This window comes from Nicotiana tabacum, chromosome 16 (genome assembly GCF_000715075.1).
Source record: "Nicotiana tabacum cultivar K326 chromosome 16, ASM71507v2, whole genome shotgun sequence".
NCBI classification, from domain to species: Eukaryota; Viridiplantae; Streptophyta; class Magnoliopsida; order Solanales; family Solanaceae; genus Nicotiana; species Nicotiana tabacum.
In genome coordinates, this window is record NC_134095.1 from 88767487 (window position 1) to 88785905 (window position 18419).

The following is an 18419-nucleotide window of genomic DNA, read 5'->3' on the forward strand; positions in this document are numbered from 1 at the left end:
ACCGATCCCGAAAATAGTGTTCGCGAGAGACTCCGACCAACAGCTCGAGAAGCACCTAAAGACGAAGCTAATGGGGTAAGCCTATGGCTGATTTTCAAAATGTTGCAGGCTCAACAAGTGGCAATAGCACAGCTGCAGAATCAAAACCACGCCCCCAACAAGGTCGAGCCCGAACAATCCCCGGAAAGCACCCGAAGAGACGAACAAATTATCAAGAGATCGGGTGAAGTCAAACCCGGGGTAACCCCCGAGGTAATGAAAATGCTCGAAGCGTTAACAAAACGGGTGGAGTCAGGTGAGAAAAAGATTGACGCTAAAGACAAAAATGTGGAAACATACAACTTCAGGGTCAATCAGAACCCGGGAGCACCCCCGATATTGAAGGGATCGAACTCCAAATTTTTTATCCAGAAGCCCTTTCCTCCCAGCACGACACCAAAGCCGATCCCAAAGATTCTTCGTATGCCCGACATCTTAAAATATAATGGGACCATGGATCTAAATGAGAATGGGACCTCCTATACATGCGCAATCAAGGGGAACGATTTAGAAGATGATGAGATCAAGTCGGTGTTACTGAAGAAGTTGAGGAAGACTTTGTCCAGGGGGCGATGATATGGTATCACAACTTGCTCCCAAATTCTATGGACTCATTTGCTATCTTGTAGATACTTTCGTAAAGGCCCGTGCCGGGGCCATCAAGGTCGATACCAGAAAGTCATATCTTTTCATGGTCAAACAAAGGGATAACGAGATGCTCAGAGAGTTTGTGTCAAGATTCCGGATGGAACAGATAGACCTACCACCGGTTGCAGATGATTGGGCCGTTCAGGCATTCCCTCAGGTACTCAACCCCCGAAGTTCCCTGGCCTATCAACAGCTAAAGCAAAATTTGGTGAAGTACCCAGTGGTAACCTAGGCCAATGTCCACAACAGGTACTAGTCAAAGATCAGGGTCGAGGATGACCAACTCGGGGCACCTTTTGGATTTGTTTATCCCATCAGGGCCGATTATAGATTTAAGAGAGCCATTGATCATGAGCCAAGACCGGTCCGAGATTAGTATAAACCATACAACACAGACCGAAGGGGAAATGGATCTGGGCATCACCTCAAATGAATGAGAAGAGAAGAGATCGAGGGACCAGCGGTCGAGGTTTGATGAGCAAGAATGGGTTCGAATGACCGCTCGAGAGTAGGGAACCACCAAGATTATTGGAGTACAACTTCAATGTGGACACTGCCAGTATCATGTCAGCCATAGGGCATATCAAAAGAGACCAAGTGGCCCCGACCATTGTAGTATGACCCTATCCAGAGAGATCCTAATTTGATGTGCAAGTATTATGGCACCCACAGTTGTAGGACCAAAGTTTGCCGATAGATAAGAGAAGAAGTTGCCAGTTATTCAACAACGGGCACCTCTGAGAATTCCTGAGTGGGCGAGCCAAAAACCACTTCAGGAACAGGGACGCCAACAAACAGGTCGAAAAAGAGGAGCCTCAACATGTCATCAACACGATCATCAGAGGAGTCGATGTTCCCCAAGGACCAATGATAAAATGCACTAAAGTATTTGTCACAAGGCAAAAACGCACCCGTGATTATGTTCCGGAAGGAGCCATTTCATTTAGCAACGAAGATGCTGAGGTCATCATATAGCCCCACAACGATGCACTGGTAATATTCGTACTTATCAATAAATCTCGAGTTAAACATGTGATGATTGATCCAAGTAGCTACGCCATCAGATCAAGGGTCGTAGAGGAATTAGGATTACAGGACCAAATTGTACCAGCAGTCAGGGTGTTGAACGGATTTAACATGGCATGTAAGACCACAAAAGGAGAGATAACTAGACAATCCAAGAAACGATGTTCTACATGATCGAATGGGACATGAGATACAACGCTCTATTCAGAAGGCCATGGATCCACAACATGAGGGAGGTACCCTCGACCTTGCACTAGACATTGAAATTTCCCACACCGGGGGGAGTCAAAATAGTCTATAGAAAATAATAGCCGCAAAGGATATGTTTGCTATAGATGAGGTAATCCCGGTGCCCACGGTTTCGATGTTAAGGAATACGGAACCAACCAAAAAGGATGAGATCAAATAGCAATCACTGATACCAGCCTCGGCTAAATAGGAGAAACAAGAAGAATGAGGAGCAGACGATGAGGATGATTACGGAGTCCCGAGATCATTCATAGTTTCTGATGAGACCGACACCACCAAATCAATGGTTGAAGAGATGGAGCAAGTCATATTAACCGAGCATCTACCGAATCGAAAGGTATACATGGGCACAGGGTTAAACCCCGAGCTCTGGAAAAAACTTATTAATTTTCTTAAAGCTAATACCGATTGTTTCGCTTGGTCCCATCTTGACATGTCAGGGATCCCACCGAAGGTAACCACTCACAAGATGAGTTTGGACCCTAAGTTCCATATGGTTAAGCATAAGAGGAGACCACAGTCCGAGATCAAACATGCATTCATCAAGGATGAGTTATCCAAACTTCTAAAAATAGGATCCATCTGGGAAGTTAAATACTCGGATTGGTTAGCCAACATAGTGGTAGTACCTAAAAAGGAAATAAACTAAGGATGTGTATGGATTATAAAAACTTAAACAAGGCATTTCCTAAGGATTATTTCCCTTTGCCTAACATCGATCGAATGATCGACGCGCCGGCCGAACACGAGATACTCAGTTTTCTTGACGCCTACTCTGGGTACAACCAAATTTGGATGGACCCAAACAAAAAGACTTCTTTCATAACCAAATTCGGCACCTACTACTATAACGTAATAACGTTTGGATTAAAGAACGCTGATGCTACTTACCAATGCCTAGTAAATCGGATATTCGAATAACAAGTAGGAAAATTAATGGAAGTTTATATTGATGGTATATTGGTCAAGTCCCTGCGAGTAGAGGACCATTTGAAACATTTGCAGGAAACCTTTGACATACTAAGGAAATACAACATAAAGCTAAACTCAGAGAAGTGCGCATTCAGGATTGGTTTGGGTAAATTCCTCGGGTTCATGGTATCCAATCGGGGGATAGAGATCAACTCGACAAAATAAAGGCCATAGAGGACATCACCATAGTGGACAACGTCAAGGCGGTTCGAAAACTGACCGGGCGTATAGCCGTATTGGGCCGGTTCATCTCGAGGTCCTCAGACAAAAAGCCACTGATTCTTCTCACTATTGAAGATGAAAAATAATTTTTCCTGGACTCCGGAATGCCATCAAGCTTTGGAAGAACTCAAACGGTACCTGTCGAGCCCCCTTCTGCTGCACAATCTGAAGTCAGATGAACAACTATACTCTACTTGGCGATTTTTGAGGTGATGGTAAGTGGTGTTCTAGTTCGGGAGGAACAAGGTACGCAATTTCCTATTTACTATGTCAGTAAAACTCTAGGCGATGCCGAATCGAGGTATCCTCACCTGGAGAAGTTAGCACTTACTTTGCTAAGTGCCTCTCAGAAGCTGAAACCGTACTTTCAATGCCACCCTATAGGTGTCGTAACCTCTTACCCACTAGGGAGTATCATGCATAGGTCCGAGCTCTCAGGCCTATTGGCCAAACGGGCCGTGGATATTAGCGGGTACAATATCAAGTATCGACCCCAAACTGCCATAAAATCTCAAATTTGGGCAGACTTTTTGGCTGACTTTATGCCGACCTTAATACTCAAAGTCGAAAAGTAATTACTGCTCATCTCGGGGGCTAATTCTGGAATCTCGACCCTGTTCAAGGATGATGCCTCTAATGCGAAGGGTTCCAGGCTTGGTATCGTGTTAAAACCACCTATGGGAAGTATAATTAGGCAATCTATTAGAACTGTAAAATTAACTAACAATGAAGCCGAGTATGAGGCCATTATTGCAGGTCTAAAGCTGGCTAAGATGGACCGAAATGATAGAATCCAAATGCAACTCTCTCCTTGTGGTAAATCAAGTCAATAGAACGCTCGAAGTAAAAGAAGAGAGGATGCAGAGGTACTTGGTAAAATTGTAGGTAAGCTTGCCCCAATTCCAGGAATAGACTATGCATCATGTACCCTGAGATCAAAATAGTGAGGCCGATGTACTGGCTAACTTGGGGTTGTCAGTCGACTCTGATGAATTTAGCTCGGGAGCAGTGGTACAACTGGTGAACTAGTGATAGAAGAAGTTCACGCCGAAGTAAACTCAATAATTTTGACTTGGGATTGTAGAAACAAATACGTAAACTACTTGAGGATGGGAAAATTTCTTTTGGATCCCAAAGAATCGAGAGCCCTGCACACCGAAGCTACCAGATTTAGCTTAGTCAAAGGGGTATTGTTCAGGAGATCTTTCTTCGACCCACTAGCTAGATGCTTAGGACCGGGAGAGATTGAATTCGCCATGAGAGAGGTTCATGAGGGCACCTTGCAGGAACCATTCGGGGGCAGAATCCTTAGTTCAGAAGCTAATAATAGCCGTCTACTACTGGACTAAAATGGAGAAGGATGCAAAAGACTTCGTACGAAAATGCGACGAGTGCCAAAGACATGCCCCAATAATCCATCAACCGGGATAGATGCTCCACTCGATCCTATTTCTGTGGCTGTTTATGCAGTGGGGAATGGACATTGTCGGTCCCCTACCATGGGCGCCTGGTAAAGTTCAATTTATACTATTTATGACCGATTATTTTTCCAAATGGGTTGAGGCTCAAAAGTTCGAAAAGGCCCGAGAGAAAGAAGTCATCAACTTCATTTGGGCTCACATAATATGTCAATTTAGGATACCCGCCGAGATCATTTGCGGCAACAAGAAACAATTCATCGGTAGAAAGGTGAGTAAGTTTCTCGAAGATCACAAGATCAAAAAGATATTATCAATGCCTTATCACCCTAGTGGGAACGGGCAAGCGGAATCAACGAACAAAACTATAATCCAAAACCTAAAATAGAGGTTGACAGATTCGAAAGGAAAATGGAAGGAAATGTTACCCGAAGTCCTGTGGGCATACCGTACGACTTCTAAGTCGAGCACCGGAGCGACCCCATTTTCCCTGGTATATGGGGATGAAGCCTTAATACCAGCCGAGGTAGGGGAACCGAGCCTCAGGTTCTAGCATGCTACCGAAGAGTCAAACGACGAGGCCATGACCATGAGCCTGGAACTTTTGGACAAAAGGCGGGAGGCCACCCTGGTCTGGTTGGCCGCCTAGAAGTAGCGAGTAAAAAGGTACTACAACAGAAGATTCAACCTCCAATATTTTCAAGTCGGGGACTTGGTATTGATAAAGGTAACACTACATACCAGGAACCCAAACGAAGGGAAGCTGGGCCAGAATTGGGAAGGACCGTATCAATTTGTCAGAATAACCGGCAAATGATCATATAAACTCGAAGGGGGAAACGACATTCAACTACCAAACAATTGGAACGAGGCACACTTAAAATGGTACTACTGCTAAAGTACAAACTTAATTCCTTTTTAATTTTGTTACATTAGGGACTAACGCATATAAGTACTCGGCCAGGGGCAGATGTGGCTATTAGTTCTGGAATCACGTGTTGCACTCTTTTTTCCTTGAACCAGTTTTGTCCCAATCAGGTTTTTCGGCAAGGTTTTTAGCGAGAAAACAGTAAAATGTTCTACCTTAGTTTTGAAGATCGATCTTAAATCGGAACTGATGATCATTTGCATCAAATAAACAATATTCGAGCCCTCATATTTCAGCCTCGAATACTGGGGGACATTACCCCTATATTAAGATCTTTACCAAGGGAAAAGAAAATTTAATGTGTCAAAATCTAAGGCTTGGTGGTTAGGATTCATTGTAAGGATCAAACAGTCATACGAACCGTGCCCATATAGTCCACTCTAGCCACGATACAAGGCTTATGCGCCTCCGATCATGTACCTTACATATTAATCATTGAAAGAAATCTTTGCTTCCTTATACTTTATTACTATGTAGCTCACTTCTCCGATCCTGGATCCTAAAGCCCACGGGCTACCCATACTCGGGGAATGTTGACCGATAAAAATTCGGATGACCTGGGCTATTGAATCCCCGAGGCACCAAGACTAATAGGCAGTACTCGAATATGAAAGGCTACGACTGCCCTAAAAATGGCTCGGAGACGTCTGAAGTCTGTACTCAGAAAGTAAGGCCCTTACAAAAATTCGAAACCTATTAAAAGGCTACCCTCGACAAAAATATTGTCTAAGACACTTAAACATCTTAATGGCCTTCGGTTTTATCAAAGATTCAAAGTCATAAGTAATCCGGAGTGTCATCCCCTAACCTCGGGGAGCGCGACCAGTGCTCAACCGAGATACCTCAGTCGAGCAAGCCTTCTAGATGTTTCCTACTTGACCTTACCCATGAATAAAGTGAGGATGTATTCCATTAATTAGACAATGAGAAGATTACATGAGCAATACCAAATTCATTATTATTAGTACATCATTCGAAAATTCCCAAAATATTACATTTCATATTCATAGTTTATAGGTGGAAACATGTGATACAAATACAACATCTTTAGCTTGACTTTCCCAAAACCACAACACAACCCACACTATGTCTACAGAGCCTCTAATGGACATAAAAGAGTAACATGTTGGTGTTAGCAACAAGGCTCCTGATATACCTCAAAACACTATACATAGATGACAAAAGATACAAGACCTCAAAATGAAGTGGGGCTCACCAAGTCAGTTGAGGAGAAAAGGTGTACCGCTATCACTTATCGATGTTGCCTACTGTGGAACCACCTGCATCCATTAAAGATGCAGCGCCACCGGCAAAATGGTCGTTAATACATATGGAATAATACTAGTATGTAAGACTAAACACCTTCTCAATGAATCAAGTAACGGTGCAAGGAGGAACAACATAGAATCAATGAAAGCCTCAAACAATATAAAAACATCAAATTAGGAGCAAGATAAGTTTCAAGTAAATTCCAATATTTTAGGTTGGGAGATCTTTAGCACCGATATACCACCGTGTATAGCATAGAGTCTGATCATGGCCCGATAGGCTAAGCCATCTCACCCAAAGACATCCAATCCGATCTCAGCCCGATCGACTAAGTCATCTCACCCCAAGAAATCCCACTACAATACTACCATGTGCGCGACATGGCGTCTGATCTCTACCCGATCGACTAGGTCATCTTCCCACATGTGCCATGTGAGTCAACATACAATCTAAGATTAGTAACAATTTCATCCCAAATAAGGGGGAAATAATCTCAATACAACCATCTCACCCATTTAGGGGAAAACAATCTTAACACATCAGTACGGGGATTTACCCCTCAATCACACCTACACCGACACGTGTAGTTTCGGGGTTAGGTTGTTTCAACCTACCCTTCCTCGATGGCTTATGAGTACAACATGGAATTCGATTCTACAAGAGAAGTTTAGCCAACATACCTCGCTTTGAGCATTCCTTAAATTACTATTCCAAAAATCCTAGCAACTTCAATCTATTTAAAGGCATAACAAAATTGAACCATAATTAGGAAGAGGTTCATGAATTCAGCTCATTTGAGCATTTCCTCAAACATTATGTGTGCATTATGATTTCAAGGTTCTTTTATGGTGGATTCTTTCATCCCACAACCCAATGTTTACCCATTTGAGCCCAATAACCTTCCCACAAACCTTGTTGGTACATGCATACATAAATAACACTCTCATACCCAAGAATCACACTCCCCATTACCCATCTCCTACCCCAAATTCGAAATTGAAGACTAGGGTATAGAATCTTTTCTCTTTAGAAGATAACTAGCAACTTTTCCTTATTGAATTTCAAGGCTTGGGCAAGGATTTGATGTATGGAGATGTTGGGTGCCCTTCCTTCTCTCTCTAGCTCCCTTCCCTTCTCTCTAAACACCAGATTTTGCCTTCTAAATGAGCCCAATGGCTTTTAATCAAAATGGGGTCGGTTTATAAAATCAAAAAATGGACCCTTCGAAGTCAATTTTGCAGTCGCAAAGTGCACCGCATATCAAGTCTGCAGCTTGCAAAATGGACCGCAAAATCACCTTCTAAAATTGATTTGTTCAGATTAGGTTTGCGACAAGTCTGCGGTCTATAGACCAGTTATGTGGTCACATAATACATCGCAAAAGTCCCCTCCGGAATTCTTCAAGTCGAATCTGCAACGAATGTGCGGCTCGAAAAATGATTTTGCCGTCGAATATTTGACCGCAAAATGTCCTTCAAATTTGGCTTTGGCTCTATTGCATTATGCGGCCTATCTGCGGTCCGCGAAGTGACTCTGCGGTCGCATAGTGGACCGCAGAAATGACATGTTCTACAAAATAATTTTTCCAATTCCTCATCGAATTGTGCAACCCAAAAAGTCCGGGTTCTAGGTAAAATTTTACGGGGTTTTGCGCGGAATTACTATAAAAGTTGGGCCTCATTCAAGCCTCTGAAGAATAGATGCTCTAGACTATATTTGATTTTATGCTAAGGCATTAAAAACGACATGCAAACAGAAAATTGCAAATAGATGCTGGAAAGTAAAGTTACGGTGTTGCCAAAAGGGAAAATTTTTATATATTCCAAAAAATATTTACAAAGGCATGATGAAACGACCTCAAAATAAACAAAAAAATACAAAAGGAAAAACTAAAAAATAACTAATGCATTTACGCCTGGTCTTCACCGGGGCTCGACTCGCCACAAGAACTGTCGAAGTCCTCAGAACCCTAGGAGCCTTCGAGACCCTCAGGCTCATAGAGTTCCTTTTGCTCAGCCTCAAGTCTCCTAGCTTCTTCAATCTTGGCTGACAGGTCAAAACCTCGAGCACGAACTTCCTCGAGGGTCTCTCTCGGGGGATAGTGTCGATACCCAATTTTTCCCTATGTATTTTTTATATACAAAAGTACTTTCAAAATAGCATATATATACATATATAAGCATGCCCAAGTATTTTGGTATTTTTTCTAATTTTTTTAAAAGATTTTAAAATCAATTTATTGTCCACTTTAGCAGTACAAAAATCAATAATTATTCCCAAGATTATCATTTTGGTGAATAACTTATCTTATTCTCATATTTATACCAAAATATAGTTAAGCTGATTTTTGTATATTTTTACAAATTTTATTTGGTATTTTAAAGCTAAATTGCATGTAATTGCAATTCTAGTCTACTTTAAGATTAATAGCATTTTACAATTGTAAAATTATTTTCAGTATTTTTAAATTAATATTTATATATTATTAATTGTCTCAGTACTTTTAGTTTGCTTTTAAAATTATTTTTTACTATTTTTATAAAATAAAAGGGAAAACTAGCTATTTATCATCTAGCCTCATTCCATTTCAAATACAACCTTTTTACCTTTCAATTTTAATCATTATTTGACCTAATCTTAACCCATTTGGACCGGTCCAATTTTTAATTTGACTAAACCCACAACCCGATCCAAATGACCCTTACCTGGTTCCTACCTACCCTCCTAAATCTGGGCCGTTGATCACACAAGATCAATGGCCGTAACTCACCCTTCCATAATTAAACCAAACGACCTACCCTAATCTCCCTTATTATCACCTGACCCGCTGCCTTTGAATCCCAAAAAGCTCTCAAATCCTCCCATCAGCTCTTCGAAACCCTAGCCTCCTCCTACCTTATTTCACCAGGTTTTCACCAGAATCTATGGCTTCTCAAGCCATGGATGGTCTGTACTCACCCTTATCCATCATTATACATTGGGTGTTTGAGGTTTTGAAGGCTGACTTCGATGGTTCTTCCAGATCTTCTCAGATCTTCATTTCTATAGCTTCTCCGGCCATGCTCCGGCACATTCAGGCCTCAGGAGCCTGATTCCTTACCTCTTCGACTCAGGATCTGATTTTTCTTCCAAACCTTTCTCATTTCTAGGGATTCTCCGAAATCCTAAGTTGTTCGAGGCTCTTCTCTATTTATTTTCTTAGATCTATGGTATGTTCGTGTTCTACTGGGCTTCTGAAGTGTTTACCCCAAATTTTCTTTTCAAAAATCGTTTCTGAAAAAGTTTTCAAAAAAGATCTTTCTGATTCTTTTTTATGTGTGTTTGTCTGTGCTATGCTCGTATGGCTTCTTTTACTACGCGTGTACTGTTCTCCTACTCTTATTTTTCTACTATACCTGCTACTCCTATTAATCCTTGTTATGTTTCCCTTACTCTTCTACTATATGTGCTTACTGTTGAGTTTTTTTTTTTTTGCTCTATTAGACTCTGTTTGTGTTCTTGCTGAACATGTTTCCTATGTTTTAATTTAAGTATGTATCACCTCTTCTTTTCTGAACTTGTTTAAGTTCCGAGTTTCTCAAATATGTTCTCTATGACCCCAAATTAGCCTTCTTTCTTTGTATCATGACTGTTTGTTTCTCATAAGTCTTTGAAAGAGGCTTCTGAGCCTGTTTCAATGACTTGCTTTCTCATCTCTATGAAACCCTAGGATTTGGGGGTTTCTTGGAAATTTTGAATTTGTGCGAGTTAGGGTTCCGCTTTGGGACCCTGAACTCTCAGAGCAAACTGGACTTGTACCCTTTCTTGCTCATGATTCTGAACCTCTATTTGAGTAAACTCTCTTCTATATAACTTCTTGATTCACATGTTTGTGTGCTTTATATATGGGAACTCTTATTTTAAAAGGTCTTTACTAACTAATTGATTGATTTCTAATTCCTTTTAATGAGTCCTGACTGATTGATACTAATTCTCTCTAATTGAACCTTCTTTACCTTTCCTGACTTGGTTCATTCGAGATTAAACCTGTAACTTTGATTTCCCTGGCTGTTTAGTTGATTCCCTTTCCTTATTTTTCCCAAGCCGTGTACCACTGAGCTTTTCCTTAAATAAACTTCTATGTATTTACCCCGTTTGTGCTACTTTGAAAGGGGTTTAATCAAAATTTCTTTCCTTAAATGTCTTCTACCCGTTTGAAATCAAATCCCTTAACTGAAGGGAAATTCTATGTGATTGATTGCAAGTTATTTTCTTACCTTTCTTACTTGCTTCTCTACACTATAAAAGGGACTACCCTTCCGCACTTTTAACACACTTCCAATTCTATACTTTTACACCACTACTTCGAGTTGAATACCTCGAGCCTTTAGTTCAATACTTTCGACTTACTTACATACTTGCAATACTGCTTTGAGTTCAATACTCTTACAACATTCTACTCTTTCTGAGATCTTTTGGAATTGTTTGCTTGCAACTTGGCTTTCTCAAGACTGCTTTTACTTGTTTGTTTTCCCTAAAACTGGTATGTTCTAATTTAAATTTTCTGCCTCACTCCCCTATGTGTTTATTTACAGTTTCTGCAAGCTTGTTTACTTTGCTGTTCATGTTCAATGATTAATGTTAACTATGTAAATTTTTTTTCTTTGCATTTGTTGTTTGTTATGAATTCCCTATTGTCGACGCCCCCTTTTTCTACGGGTCGAAATCGGGTATACGACATTGGGAGGACAACTCTATTCCCTTTCGAGAATTGGGTTTAGAAGTTGAAGAGTCTCCACCTAATGATTATAGTGCATTAGGACACTTTAAGAAAGGTTTGAGTTGGAAAAACCAGAGTTCGGGTAAGGGCTAGAAATTATCTCGAGGGGAAGGTGTTAGGCACCCCTCAAGATCCATTAGTGTGGTTCCCGGCCATGCTACAATTGTGACTCTAAGAAGACAAATAGAAAAGGGTTTTCACATAGTTTTGCAAACAAGTTTTAGAGTTGAAAATGAAATGAAGTAGAAGGAGTTTAGAAAGTTTAAAAGAAAACTTAAAGAATTAACAAGTAAAGGGGAGAGGGGTTTCTAGGTTTTCAAACAATATGGATCACATCAATGCAATATCCAGCAATCTCTCCTCAGAAGAGGGGTCACACGTGATATTAGCGCACCGGTCATCATATCCATATTCTACCCTTCCCACCCCGTTAAGGTATTAAAGTGCGGGAAAGTTTCGTTACTTATTGCATGCTAGTACCCATCCCAATCCTATCAGTCCCGGAGGCATTTAGGACTACTAATCCTAAAGGGAAAGATATTTGGGGCCTTTTGAGAGCTTTCAAAGGACAAAACACTAGGCGTCAATCAAAACACGTAATGCAAGTAAAAGGGGGAAGCAGATAAGCAAGTAAGGCTCAAGTAAACCTCCTTAAGTCAGATAAGCCATAGAGTTTAGCATGTCTTGCATGTACTGGTTTGATCTTTAAAATTAAAGCAATAAGCAGACTAGTTCAACTCATACTTTTAGACAGGAAGCCACATTAGGCTCGCTCGAATGCAGTTGTTAAAGACTAGTCCACTTTTAGCTATGTGTTGGATAGAACTAACGATTTCGAAAAGCAGACTGATTATAAAGAGTTACCAGTTTTTTTTCCAGAGTGAAACGAGTTTCAGAAAAAGAATGTACTATTTTTGAAAAAGATTTAAAAGAAAAGAAATGAGCTTCAGAAGACATGCAGACTAGTTGAAAAAAAAAGAGTTTCACGAACCTTATCAGAAAAAAGTGAGTTTCAGAAAATGCCAGTTTGGTTTAGAAAATTTTTGTTAACTTACGAGGTTCAGAAAATCACAGAAGACTGCCAGTTTTACCAAAGTATATATTAATTTAAACGGTTGGTGCTGTTTTGAACAAATGAGACAGTTCCGACTCGAAGTTCCTATAGGCATGCTTTCTATACGTTAACTGATTTTAACACTTTTTAACAGGAGTCTTACAAACATGGTATCTATATGCAACTTTATAATTAAGCCTACAGTTTGCCTAATGGTATCATTATGTGCAGAAATGTAAACCCCTATGATCACGGTATCTATATGCATAGTTGCAGAAAGTTTAGAAGTTAAATCCTATAAGCATGGTCTCTACGTGTGAAATTGCGCAGTGTAGAAATTAAACCTATAGACATGATTTCTACCCTTTTGTGCATGAAAAGTAACCCCCTCCCCTTTTCACTAAAATCCCATGAGTTTATACAAATTATTACAGACCAGTAAAAAATAAGACAGAAATAAAAAATACATCAGAAATTACAGCTACATCCGAGCAGCCTAATTCAGACTTAGTATCTAACAATATGTGATTGAACCACTTCCGAGATCCAGATTTCCAAAGCCTTCTCTTATCTAGGGTGTTTCAGAGATCCAAGGAGTTTCAGGAACTCCAGGCAGTGCTTACACCCAAGATGTTAATTAGAAAGAGTTACAGTGCAGTGTGGAAGAGCCAACCCTTAGGTGTCCAAGTTCAGAGGGAGCTCATGGATCCCAAAGCAAGTCTCACAAGAGAGGGGAAAAACTTAGGTTCTAAGAATGAGTGTAAGTGCAAGAGAGGGGATTGGGGAATGCCATGGCAGGCTGGTGGTCATGCCTAGCCACAAGGTAGGCTGGCACACCCCTGACCAAGCCTGTTCAGCCAACAAATAAGAGCACAAACCTATTGAAGGTCAGACTATGATCTGGGCAGTGATTAGGACACTGCCAGACCAAGGTCTCAAGCTCAGAATACATATAAGGGGGAAATGGAATGGGAATTGAAAGAGTTTAGGACTCAGGGAGTCCAGTCCATATACATGAACAACAATGTCAAAGGTTGTCATATTTTCTGAACCATAACTCAACAGACAAAGGGTTCAGGGATGGGGATTCATATAGGAGCAGGAATAACAAGCTTGCAGAAAGCAATAAAATAAAAAAAAGAAAAGACTGAAGCATAAACACATAAGAGAAGGGGCAGAATTTAAACAAGAAGAGACATACCAGTTGCAGAAAAGTAAGCACAAAGAAAAGCAAGATACTTGCAGCCAAACACAATCAGAGAAGAGAGCTTATGAGTTCAGAGAAAACTCGAATGCTTTTTTAGAAAACCTAAGTGTATTTGAGAGAAGAAGTGGTGACTTATGCTGTGTGTTCGAACTTTTTTTTTGAAAGAGAAGAGGTACATGTATTTATAGTTTTGAAAACGAGTAGAGAATAAGGTAACAAATAAGGTTTCAACACAAACATGGAAATAAACATAGTCAGAATCAATTAACACAAGTATTCCCCTTTAATCAAGGGATTACTGCTCAAACGGACACTAACATGATTAATATAAGGAAAGAAGATCAGTTTGTAAGCAGAATGATTGTTACCATAAAATGAGCAGTAAAACCATATAGTAAGGGATTAAGTCTAAATACAGGAATGTACTTATTTTGGAAAGGATCTGGTGAGGCCAAACAAAGAGAGAGAATCAATTAACCCTTAACGGGCGAGTAAAAAATCAGAATTTCATAAGGAAAAGTTTTACAAATTAGTCACGAGTTTGAAAATCAATCACAGAAGGGACTCAGTATATAAATGAAGTGCACAAGTAATAAGCATGTGAGGCCAAGCTATGGCGAGAAGGAACAACATACAGTAATAGCATAGAGCAAGTATTCATGGAATGATAGTCACGTAGGTCAGGTTTCAGTGATTTAGTAGTAGAGTAAAAGATCAGAAGCATGCGAAGAATCAAGTAAAAACCTTTCTGAAAACACAGTAGAGTTTGACAGATAGTTGGAACTCAGAATAAAAAGGAAACACATAAGGAAGAGAGATGCTGAAACAAAAAGAATCAGGCTGAGCAACTTCAAACAGACGAATTGCACGAATAAACTCAAGGGACTCGAATAGGCCCCAAAGAACTAGGGTTTTCAAAAATTAGTCGAGTTTAGAGGCGATAAACAAGTGAAACAAACAAGCGAATTCAGAATCTCAAATAAACCCCAAAAATTAGGGTTTTCAATGCTAATCAGGTGTAAACAAGGTAAATCAAACTAATACAAACAAACAGACTAAGAAACTCAAACAAAATTCCAAAATTAGGGTTTTCAACATGCTAACTCAAATAGAAAAACAACACAAGCAAAACACAGTAAAACATGTCGAGAATCAGAGAAGAGTTTCGAAATAACTTAACATGAAACCCTAGTTGAAGAATAAAGAGTTTTGAAAGCAAAATTAAAGAAACTTCGAGAAAAAAATGCTTAGCAAGTTCAAAACACACATAGATCCGGAGCAGATCTGAAATAAAATCGGAGGAACCCTAGAGATTAGGGTTTCGTAAGAAACCCAAGTGATGAGGAAGGCTTTGAAAACCATTGATCTAAGCTGGAGAGTCGAAGGTCGAACTCGGATAGCCATGGCTGGCCGGACAAAGGTTTGAGACGACCGGAGAACAGTCATCAAGCAAAGGCTTGGTCGAAACCTTTCAAGATCTGGTCATAGGACCTCAGAAACGAGCACGTAGAAGCCATGAGAGGCTGGTATAGGCCTCGATGAGCCTGGGAAGCCATGGATTAGGGTTTCAGTGAGAGGCGGCGACTAGGATTTGAGGTGAGTTGAGAGAGAGTTGAGAGAAAGAAGGGATTCAAAGGCGGCGTCTCTGAAAGAATGAGGTAGGGTTTAGGGTCGTTTGGATTAAAAAAGGTAAGAAGTAACGGTGGCCGTTGATCTAAATGATTAACGGCCGAGATTAAAAGGGGTTATGGGCTGGGTCGGTTGAATAGGTGCTGGGTCGGGTTAGAGTGGTAATTGGGCCGGTCCAATTGGGTGTTAAGATTGGGTTAATTTGAGGGCTAAAATTGAAATGTAAATAGGCTATAATTGAAATGAAATGAGGCTAAATGTTAAATAGCCAGTTTTTCCTTTTTATTTTATAAAAATAATAAAAATGATTTTAAAAGCAACTTAAAAGTACTGACCCAATTAATAATATATAAATATTAATTTAAAATATTGGGACCAATTTTACAATTATAAAATGCTATTAAATCTTAAAGGAGGCTAAAATTGCAATTATATGCAATTTAACTTAAAAAATACCAAATAAATTTGTAAAAATATGCAAAAATCACTTTAGTTATATTTTGGTATAAATATGGGAATAAAATAAATTATTCACCAAAATTGATGATTTTGGGAATAATTATGGATTTTGTACTACTAAAATAGATAATAAATTGATTTTAAAAATCTTTAAGAATTAGAAAAAATACCAAAACTCTTGGGGCATGCTTATATATGCATGTACATGCTATTTTGAAAGTATTTTGTATAGAAATACATAGGGAAAAATTGGGTATCAACACCTATACCCCCACTCCCTTCTATGTGTTTGAGTTAAGGTTCATGGCCTGACAGCATCCAAGTTGTTGCTTAGGTCTAAACCTGATCTCAATGGATCCTAACTCCCAACTTTGGCTAACAGGCTGGTCAAGGGTGTGCTAGCACTCCTAATTGCTGGGCATGACCACCGCCTATCATAGCCTTCCCCTAAATCCCCTCTATGCACTTGCACTCTCTCTTAGATTCTAAGTTCTGCCCCCTCCTATGAGCCTTGCTTTGGGACCTTGAGTTCCCTCTGAACTTGGAAATTTGAGGGTTGGCTCTTCCACACTACACTTGCTTAAGTCTGCAATATATTTGGGGTGTAAGCACTACCTGGAGTCCACTTGAGGCTCTTAGGGAACTTTGACACATCCCAAATGAGAGAAAGACTTTGGAAATCTGATCCTGGAAGTTGGTTCATCTCATATTGTTAGACCTTGAGTCTGAATTAGGCTCCTTGGTTATAGCTTAAATTTCTGATGTAATTTTACTTTTCTTGATTCATTCTGGTCTGTAATATTTTATTATAACTTATGGGGTTCTAAGTAAGAAGGGAAGAGTCATTTATGTATGCAAAGGGTAGATAACATGCTCATAGGTGTTACTATTTACAAGTTCTGCACTTATGCATTTCATATAGAAATCCTGCCTATAAGTTTATGCACTTCTTCATATCACATAGAAATCATGTCTGTAAGTTTTTCTGCACTTCTGCATATAGAAATCATGATTATAGGTTTTCTGCACTTCCGCATATACCTCCATCATTAGGCAAACAGTTATAGGTTAAAAATAACAAAATGCATCCTAGATACCATGTCTATAGGACTCCTACACTTTCATAATTGTTTTAAACCAACGACGCTTAGAAAGCATGCCTATAGGAGTAATTAACCGAATCTGAATCGTTTACAAGTCTAAAATCAGTATTAATATCGTTTAATATCTGTAAAGTATATATATATATATATATATATATATATATATATATATATATATATATATATATATATATATATATATATATATATATATATATATATATATATATATATATATATATATATATATATATATATATATATATATATATATATATATATATATATATATATATATATAAGCGTTGTTAGATATCATGCCTATAGGTTTCAGCTAGGCAAGCCATTAGGTAATTAATTAACTGCATCAGTCTTTGATAATTACAACCAGTGGAGGCCTAATTTGGACTTCTCATATGAGAAATATGTGATAAATCAGCCTTCTCTAACGCTTTAAATTTAATTCAGACCATAACCAGTATTTGTAAGTCATGCTAAACAATTTGTTTCTTTAAATGAGGAGGCCCGTTTGATCCCTTTAAACTGTTATGTGTTCTCCCATACCTGCCTTATATGTTTTGATTGTCGCCCTAGAATTTTATCCTTTTAAAACTTTGAAAAGCCAAATCTCCCTTCCCTTTAGGACTAGTAGTCCCGAATGCCTTCGGGAATGATAGGATTGGGGCGGGTACTAACATACAATAAGTAACGATACTATTCCGCGCTTAATACCTTAATGGGGTGGGAAAAGGTAGATATGGATATGATGACCGGTGCGCTAATACCACGTGTAACCCCTTTTCTGAGGAGTTATTATCGGGTATTGCATTGATGTGATCCATATTATTTGTAAACCTAGGACCCCCTTTTCTTTATTTGTTTATTTTATTCTCAAACTATTTCTTTAAAATTTCTGCTTTCTTTACTTTCGTCAAACTCTCAACTTGCTTGCAATGTTATATGAAAACCCCCTTCTACTTGAGACTTCTATTTGCTTACTTGTTATTCAAAGTCACAATTGTAGCATGGCTGGGAATCACACTTGTGGATCTTAGGGGGTGCCTAACACCTTCCCCTCGAGATAATTTCTAGCCCTTGCCCGAACTCTAGTTTTCCAACTCGAACTCTTCTTTAGTGTCCTAATGCACTTTAATCATTAGGCGGCGACTCTTCAAAAAACCCAATTCCCAAGAGGGAATGAGTTGTCCTCTCAAATGTCATGAACCCGAATTTGCTTTATAGAAAAGGGGGGCGGGACAGATAGCCTCTTTACATACTCGGTCTACATCTTGAAGCAGACCTTGGCTATCTCCACATCATCCTTGTACTGGGCCAGTATTTCCTTGATGTCGGAGGAATAAATAGAAGTTGCCTCCAACTTAGACCTCAACACATCATATTCTTGGCCGAAGGCATCCCCTTCCGTGACGGCTGAGT